The sequence below is a fragment of the Felis catus genome, chromosome B1, assembly GCF_018350175.1.
Source record: "Felis catus isolate Fca126 chromosome B1, F.catus_Fca126_mat1.0, whole genome shotgun sequence".
Taxonomy (NCBI): Eukaryota; Metazoa; Chordata; class Mammalia; order Carnivora; family Felidae; genus Felis; species Felis catus.
This window is the reverse complement of record NC_058371.1, coordinates 6,779,904-6,789,437: the sequence shown is the minus strand read 5'-3', so window position 1 is coordinate 6,789,437 and position 9,534 is coordinate 6,779,904. Positions and strand designations below refer to the sequence as shown.

Here is a 9,534-nt window from a genome sequence, read left to right as displayed (position 1 = left end):
GGCATGTCCACTGAACTAGACTGGTTTTGCACAGTTACCCTTCTAAGGAATCTCTCCCACCTCCTAATTACTTTTGCCCTTCAGGGTGCCGTGGTAGATAGAAACCTAGCTTATGCTCAGTGTGTCTGCTCACAAGACCATGGTGACAACGCAGAGGGCACTGTGACTGGCATGTCAACGTGAAATAGTTGGGGGGGGGGCCTTTACCATCTCTGCAGTGTGTCGGCAAAGCTGGACACCACAACCCATATCCTGGGAAAAGGGTGCAATGTATCACTAGGGCATCTTGTCAACCAGCCCTGACACACACGGGAGCTGCCAGCATCTACTTTGGTCACAGAGGTATTTCAGAGAAAGGGGGGATGTCATGTACTGTCTAAAACACACCCTAGCTTTGCTTCAGCTTTTTGAGAAAATGTTTATTTGCTTATTTTCGAGACACCGAGAGAGAGGGAAACAGAGAATCGCAAGCAGGCTCTGCACTGTCAGGGCAGAGCCCACACGGGGCTCGATCCCATGAACCGTGAGATCATAACCTGAGGCGAAATCAAGAGTCGGACGCTTCACCGACTGAGCCACCCAGGTGCCCCTGCTTCAGCGTTTGATAGTAAAATCGTATGGTCTTATACAGAAAGCAATGTGGCATCGTGATTTCTGTGGCTCATGGGCCCATAAGGCATGTCACCGAATGCAACAGAGACATGTGTCATGGAATTGGAATGAACCAAAGAAGCATTCTCGCTTTGACGGGCACTAATACATGTTAGCCATTCATGATTTCGTCATAGGTTTCCCCGAAAGGGGTCTCCCGCGATAGTCCAGTACTCCAAGCTTTTCTCTGATAAAAATGAACGAGCAGGAAACAACGGGAACTCTTCAGGCACATGGGGGTCTTCAGAGTAAAGGCGTCTGTATCAATCAGGGTTCTTCAGAGAAACAGAACCAACAGGATGTGTGTATAAACATGGAGTGAGATTTACTTCAAGGAATTGGCTCGCACAATTGTGGACACTTGGTAAGCCCCAAATCTAATGGAGCCGGCCAACAGGCTGGAGATGTAGAAAAGAGTTTCAGTTCAAGCTCAAAGGCTGTCTGCTGGCAGAGGTCCTTCTTTCTTGGGGTAGGTCAGTCTGGTTTAGGAAGGCCTTCACCTGATTGGATGAGGCCCACCCACATTAAGGAAGGCAATCTGCTATACTCAAAGTCCACTGATTTAAATGTGTTATATATACGTTATTTTCTGCCTATTATGTTTTGATATCTATAAAAAATGAAAAACAACAAACAGAAAAACCTTCCTGGTGGGGAAGACTGCCCCTCCCAGGGCTAGCTGACTCTTAGAGAGAGCAAAGCCCCAGCCAGGAGCATCCTGCCATGTGTAAAATAACCCATCCAGAGCCACACTCCTCTGTCCGGCCCATGCACCCAAGGAGGCAACATTCTTCCGCCTCTGTCGTCCCAGGGCAAGGTCCCAGGCTACCGGAGTCTACCCCTCCAGCCTGAAGCCTTCCGAAATCATTCAAACAAGCCAGTCCCAAACGGTGAATCCTGCCCTGCTTTGCCTTACCCTCTGAAACTCCAGTGAAAGCAGGGGCCTAACCCCTCCCCACCCTTCTGTATTCTGCCTCCTGGCCATGCAGGCGTCTCCACGGGCCCCTGGCACGGTGCACTGTGCCTCTATCTCTAGGACCCGCGAGTGTCATAAACCTTGTGTCCTGGAGCCTCTTCTCAGTCTCCCTGTGACTGCACCTGACTGATCATCTCGGGGAAGACGACCAAACGCTCAGGGTCAAGAACGGCATGTCCAGTCACAGCCCGGAGGGGACTCAGGAGGTGCCCCACGATGGCCTGGCTGGCTGACTGGCCGCCCCCACTGGGCTCTGCCCTCTGCGAAGGCTCAGTGGCTGCTGGTGTTCCATGAGCTGCTCTGCTCTGCGCTGCCTCTTTGGGGCACTGACAAGGCTTCTGGCCTGAAATCGGGGATCTCCTCCTGGAATTCGGGCCCCGCTTCCAGCCAGTCCTGGCTCAGCGGGAGGGGGAGAGGTCCGCCTGCCCTCCCCCACGAGGCTCGCACCACAGGCTACCACTATCACAGAGGCTCCCCCGGAGGGAGGGGCTCCCCTGCCGGCTCCCTGGGGGTCAGGTGCTGTGGGCTGATCTGTAGGCGGATGAGGGCCGGGTGCCCGTGACATTGCTCAAGCGGATGAGCACCGCGTTCACGTTCATCCTCCTCGTGTTCTTCCCAGCCAGTGAGGGGTGTTCCTTCAAGAGAAGCCCCCCCCCCCCCGCAGGGCCCCAGGAGGGTCGACGCTGCTGCAGCCCCTACTCCTCCGCGTGTCCTGTCGCTGCTGCACTTTGTATCCCGATCCCACGGGCCGTCACGGGTCCCTTGGGGCTGTGGCTCGGCATTCAACAAAAAAGGGAAAGGAGAAGGAATATTTCGATCCACGCCCCCTAGAATACCTGCAGAGTCTTCCTGGCTGAGGAAATGTGCCCCCAGGGTTGATACAAGGACTCAATGAGAGAGCTGTGCATAACGCCGACTCAGCGCGACAGAAATCTCGTTTCCTCTCGTCTTGCTCTTGGAGGTGCAGCTTCGAGGAGGGAGACACGTCATCTCGTCCAGGGGTCAGTGGTGAGGAGCCTGGCTGGCCATCTGCACGTGGCCCTCCGTCACCTCGTCCGCCTGGGTCACTATCGAGCCGGTTTTTCTGCTTGTGTGGGTTCAAGCGCCTCCATCCGTGACAAGGAGTCTGACTCAGGGCTGAATCAGAATATCTGAGCAGGAAGAGAGAAGGTTCCCGCAGGGGGAGACTCAGAAGATCACAGCTAGAGCCATCGGAGTCGAAAGTGAAAAAGACCTCGCAAGCCATTCGTGGTGGGGAATGGGAAGGAGATGATGGTCTGGGCCCCTCTCCACCCCCTCCCGGACCCTTATTCTTCCTCCTTTAAGATCATGCCCAACATGCTAATTAAAGCATGAAATGCTTATGAAAATTCACCCAGCAAACTATCACTGGTTTGACTGGAACATCTCAACGTATCAGGTCACAAACCAAAAGCCGCTAATGGTGTCTCAGTCCCATTCCATCACGTTTGGGAAACTTCCAGTTATTAAAGAATGTCCTCTGGTTATTAAGGCGTAGGCTCATCTATTTTCAAACTTCAGTCTCACATCCTGTTGGACGGTCCTTCCCCGGAACAGGCTACACCTGAGGAGTGGGGTGTGTGAGGGCTGGGAAGGGGGTCCTACCTGGGCCCCTTTCTTCCTCATACTTGGTCCCCTGGATGGGGGTGGGGTGCATTACGTTTGCTCTTCCAGAAGAACACACCTGATTATCAGCCGGGTTTCTGGTCCACTTCCGACACCGGCTGCTCACCTGTGCTACAGCTGTCTGGCTTCCCCCTTCTGCTGGGCTGCACTTGCTGGTTCTCCAGCGGACCCCAAGGAGCTTCCCCTACCCTGCCCCCCCGCCCCCGCCCCCCCCCCCCCCCGGCATGGGGCTCAGGCTCCAACTCTCCCCACCAGCCCCCATCTTTGCTATCTTGTCACCCAGTAAGTGGCCTGCTAGAGAAAGGCAACCGGGTGACCTAAGTCCAGCCATTTCCAGTGTCCCTGCCAGAAACGCCCGGATCCTTGAATGTAAACGGCTGGTATGAGGAGCGCCCCGCCAGCACAGCACCACGCGCTCCCTCCCTCGTCTGTCCCCCGTGTCCTCTCCACGCCCCCGTGGCAGGGGCACCCTCTTCAGGCATAACTCCGTGACGCCGCGGCTGCGGACGCTGCACCTGCGGACGCCGCTGCCTCACCTGCCGAAAGGGAGCAGCACACGGTGGAGGTCTGCGCCCCCCTCCCCCCCCCCCCCGGGGATGGGGGACGGTGAGACAGCGCAGCTCCGCAAAGGCTCACCCCGGGGACGTCCCAAAGAGAGCAAGAAACGTTTTAAGCATTTCCCTAAAACACGGTGGCCGGTGGCGATGCAGGGAAAGGAGAAACCGAGGGCAAGAGTGATTGCGTAAGACGCAGTTGGGACTCACCTTCCCTTTTCTCTCCCCTCGCCAGTGAACAGCCCTGCCGCCACCTGACCAAGAAAGAAGCAGAAGCCAAACACTCAGCGAGGCTGGACATCCCCGCGCCTCCGGGACCGCCTCCAGCGGCTGCTCTTTGGCGGCTTCCCCAAAGCCCCATCGGAACCCTCCCGCGTGACCACCCAGAGGAAACCGCCTCATTCGCAATTCTTTCTTCCACCACATTTTTAAGGCAGGAAGCTGCAGGTCTCCAGCTCTGCCCATGAACTCACCGTGCAATTCTGAGGGCGGACCTGTATCTCACCAGAGGAAGCGGAAACCTGCAGGCTCTCCTTCTGCAAGGGACCCAGGGGCCCGGATGAGGACTTTGCCCTCTTGGGCGCCATCTAGCGGCACTCAGTGTAACGGGGGCTACCCCTCCAACAGCATCGTCCGGGCGCTGGGATTTTCTCAATGCCTCAAAGCCAAAGCTCTGAATAACCGACTCTCCATGATCTAATTTCCAAAACCAATCCGCTGAATACGATATCCCCTAATTACATGTTTTGGCATAACTTTAAATTGTCTCGAACAATTCATCAGAGTCCTTTCGCCACAAGGCAAAGGAGGATAAGAGTGGGACCAAGGGCAGTCAGAGAAAGACAAAAATCGTATGACTTCACTCATGAGGACTTTAAGAGACAAAACAGATGAACATAAGGGAAGGGAAATAAAAATAATATAAACACAGGGAGGGAGACAAAACAGAAGAGACTTAGAAATATGGAGAACAAACTGATGGTTAATGGGAGGGGTTGTGGGAGGGGGGATGGGCTAAATGGGTAAGGGGCACTAAGGAATCTGCTCCTGAAATCATTGTTACACTATATGCTGACTAATTTGGATGTAAATTTTAAAAAATAAAAAATAAAATTAAAAAAAAAAAACAGTGGGACTAAGGGGTCAAGGACTAGGATGGGGGTGGGGTGACAGGTCAGGGATCAGGACTGGGGACACAGGATGGTAGGTTAGACACTAGCAGGAACACAAGAACAGAAGTGGGAGCACATGCAGAGCAGAGGCAGACGAGACACACAGCACTGGAGTCTGGAACTCCATTAAGGGGAGGATCACATACTGACCTAGGAAACAGACATGTGAGTGTCTGAATGAACCATGAAGCAGAGACTGGGGGGAAACTATAGCAACAAAACTACTACAGTGAAGACACATGGTACACCTAAAAGTTTCACAGGTGAGACTGAACAACTGGGAAGAAGAGCCTTCAAGGTGACAGGTGAATTCAGGCACGATGTCTTCCGTACAGATCTAAACACCTCTTGAGGAACGGGGACCCAACCAGCTCCTGGAGATCCCTGTGCATCAAAAATCCCAGGTGACTGTACTGATCACCGTGGGCTGCAACAGCAAACGTCTGCACATCTCAGTGTCTTAGCGGAGCCAGAGGTCTGTGTGCACCTGGCTATGCGGCCTCTTCCCCGGGCGGCAGGCTGGCTCCATGCATCTCTCATCCGAAATGCACGGGTCCCGGCCGGTGGCCGCCGCTGGCCGCCGCTGGCACGCTCTCCTCATGGAAGCTGAGTGCCGAGGGGCTGAGCTGAGACATGACGCGGTCGCTTCGTCCCCGTTGGCATCCGTTGGCATCCGGTCAGGCCCTGAGTCAGCAGACGGGACTGTAAACTGCACCGATTGAGAGGTATTGCAGAGCATGGCTAAGAGAAGGCATGTTAGAGCATGTATTATCCATGATTTTCATCTTCTCTACCCAGATGCTTTGACGCTGGGGCCTTGCTCACCCTGTAGGGACCCCCCTCCCAGAGCTGGCCATTTCCTAGGGACGGCAAACAACTGCCCGTGGACTTTTCTAGTGCAAACCACCCAGTCCAGATCCCACACCCCAACCACCTCCTCCATCAGGCTCTCACACCCCAGGCCACTCTCCACCTGCCCTACGACCCCAGGGCAGGGGCCAGACAAGGAGGGGCGGCCCCAAGCCCGGGAGGCCGCCAGTTGTTCAGACTCCCCAGTCCTAAACCTACATCCCTTGCCTCATCCACTCCTTCCCGTGGAAACCCCAATAAAGACCCATGCCCACAGTCCCCTGTGCCTTCTGCCCGCTGACTGGCCCTGCTCCCCACCCCAGATGTCCCCGAGCGGTATACCCTTCCTCTTGGGATCGGTGAACAACAAACTATCTTTTCAATGGCAACAGTCTCCTGATCTGTCGGCCTCATTGCATCTCAGATTTTCTACCAATTCACTGTATTTCGAGGCAAGGAACAACCTCATCTACCAGAGCATCTGTTGAATCAGGCTGTCCTCAGGCCCATGTCTGGGAGTACAGACAGCATTAAACTCCCCTCAATGATTCAGGGTGAGGCAGGCGCCTCAAAAACGGATCCGTGGCCAACACGACACCCGGAGAAGCCAAGCGAAACGCTGGCTTTTTTTTCCTCCCGGATGTTAGTTAATGTTAGTTTGTTATTAACACGCCCAGTGGAAACTGCACCTACGAATTCCACCACCTTGTTCGCTGGCTCTTACAAAGTAGGAGACCACGGCAATTTGTTTAGACCCCAGAAACAGACACCAGTGATGGAATCGCCTGTTTACGGGTTCCTCGAGGGCAGCGGCCAAGCCATGCACTCTTCCCTCCCTTTCCCAAGGTCCCGCGAACCTCGCTGCACGGTATAAGAGACTGCACCTGCTTCCCCTGGGGGACACGGCCTGGTGTGTGAGAACAGAGGGGCACGGCCATTGCTCCCAACACATGCCATGCCCTGCAGATCCCAGAGGGGTGTGTTTCCAAATTCACCCACAGCAGGACACCCGTGAGCTCTCTGTCACAGGCCCGGCCTCTGTGACCTCTCACACCTTTCTCCGCTCATAGCGGCAATTTGTGACCTAAAATTCGAGAAGACAGGATCAAAGAAGAGAAAGCACACCCCCGCCCCCTCGGTCCTTCATTTAGGACACAGGTGGCTTTTCTCCATGCTCATGCTCTGTTCTAAGTGTCACACACTTACCAAGAGCTGTGGGTTCCTCTAGTTACAGGGAGACCGTGTGTAAGCACAACTCTGTGATGTGGAGAAAGGTGGAAACCAGGCACATTTCTCAGCATTTACTCTCTCCCACTGGGTTTGAGGTGTTTCATGTCCTCTCCTGCTGTGACCATATAGTCAGATTTTCTACAAATCTGCAATCCACACTGTCCCATCTGTGGATCCTAGGAAGAGATCCCTTAAGAGCAAGGCAGATGGGGTTAGTTTCTTATGCATAGTTAGCTCAATGCAGCAACCAACCTAGGAGCTGTCTTAATGCCATTAGAGTTTGAACACAGTGTCCATCGAATCCACACTGGGTATTTTAACAGAGAGAATTTAATGTTGGGAACTGACTAAATGAACTGGGAGAAATGGAAAAGCCAAAAACGCACAGCAGCTCCCACCCCAAGGACTGGGAGAAGAGAGAGAGCTCGGGGCTCTCAGAAACTATAAGGAGCCCCACACGGCCAACACTGCCACTCTGGTGCCTTGTACGGTGCCATGTGCTGGTGCTGGGGATGCTGCACCTTCCACTTCTTCATGGAGAAAGTAGAAAAGTCATATGGCAGAAAGGTGGGCACCTGAACATGGAAGGAATCTGTGGTTGCCTTTTCCAGTCTAACACAAAAGGGTCAGATGCAGGGTAGGGCATTTACACATTAGCAATACACAATCCTCCAGTTTCTGAGATTTCTGCATGACCCCATGCCCACTCACCATCTGTCATCCCATTGCTATCATTTGGGGTGGGAACTGCTATTTTCTGACTGAAGGCTAGCCTCCAGGGACAATAAACCTTTTCTCCATGATGTTTTCCACTTTTCCTTTCAATCTCCGCCCCCCCCCCCCCCTCCGCCACCAAGCTTCAAGGAAGGACACATTAACTGTGGCTCTTATTCAAACTGCTGCTGTCCCAGGAGACATACCCTCCTTCAAACTTCTAAGTCATTGAATTCTTTTTGTAATGTACAAAATGTAGGATACATGTATATCCCTCAAATAATACCTGGGAATTAAGGAAAAAATGTTTTTTCTAAACACGAAATGAAGAAAGTATGGAATACCAGAATGATCTCTCCCCAACCATAAACACTCTCTACCCCCAACACTAATTTCTACACCTGATTTCAATTTTATATTCCTCTTCTAGTAGAGGACAGTCCTGCTTCCAACGTGTACAAATAGCAACATACTGCCTTTTCAGGAAAACCAGAAAAAGGGGGATCTGGGAACTGGAGGTGAATAAAAGGAGAGGCTGTAGTAGACAAAAGGGACTTTTGTCTGTGAGGTTTTGGAGAAAATGAAGCTGAAGGAATGAAAACCCAGGCTTTAGAATTGCCCCCTTGTATCGGCTTCGAGGGAAGACAGTTCAAGAGGTTTACAGGAGGTTGTGATCTCCCGTACTGCAGCTGAGTCTCTGAAGCGGGGAGACACCTAGAGGGCAGAATTTGCAGTTGTGATGACAAAACCAGACACGCACTGACAAGTGAATGGAAGCGGCTGTGGTAGGACCGGGAGCCTCTTAGGACAAACAAGCATGATCTCATTGAAACAAAGCATTTCATGACAATCAGTGGAGCCGTAGGGAAGAACCCAAGATGTCTTTGTGGCTTCAGTGGCTTTAGTTTGGCAAATAAGTATCACAGTAGGTAATCACTGTAGGTCTCCTTGCTTTGTAGATTCACTGGGTGGTCCAACTCCATGCTTCCCCTTCAAGATGGTAAGTTCTTCCACTGTGGCTTTTCCTACTACAGGGCTTTTGTAGGGAAGGGGGCAGTAGTCCATCGAATTAAACCGGTGTGATCAGTACAGCAAGATCCTACGGAAGTGGCAAACGTGTCCTTGACTCAAGAATGGTGGCTGGAAAACTCCCCCCAGAATAAAAAGGAGGAATGGTTTGGCCAATTGCCTGCTTTAGGCGTTAAAGACACCAAATTCATCATCACCACCAGCATGCCTGAATACCACTTCTTCCATAAATTATACTGTAAACAGCACACGAATATAGGTGGACTGACGTAGCCGGAGACGAGGTTTTCGGATACGCAGCTTTCCCTCCTGCGCATTGCAATCTTGGTTAAACCTCAAGCCCATCTGGAAAAAGTGGGAGGACAGAGATGAATTTGAGGGCGAGACGCAGAGGAAGATGCCAGTTAACATCCCCTGTGAAATTTCAAAAAGACCAATTAACGCCTCCAATCCAACGCCATCCACACAAACGCACTCTGACTAGTGGTTAACAGGGCTGTCCTTCAGCGGCCCCCGGAGGCCGTGACCAGTTTAACCGTCTCGTGACCAGCCTACCTGCAGTCACATCGACCACGAAGTACCCTCCAGGGCCCCTCACCAAGTCTGGGCAACGGCAGAGAAACGCTGCTGCCCCTGTGGAGAGGCCTGATCTGATTTGTGCTTGCCCACCCAGGCACCAGAAAACTCAGTGCCGCCGCGCCTGGCTAGCAGC

At 52.9% G+C, this 9,534-nt stretch overlaps 1 long non-coding RNA gene across 1 annotated transcript; it reads right to left on the bottom strand.

Annotated features, from left to right (window-relative positions):
• Positions 1-8,560: 8,560 nt before the first annotated feature.
• On the bottom strand, positions 8,561-9,511 carry LOC123384732. The gene is made up of 2 exons (XR_006596215.1): positions 9,378-9,511; positions 8,561-9,167 (listed from the first exon to the last, which is right to left on the bottom strand). It is a non-coding gene; the product is annotated as an uncharacterized LOC123384732 (long non-coding RNA).
• Between the last annotated feature and the right edge of the window lie 23 nt (positions 9,512-9,534).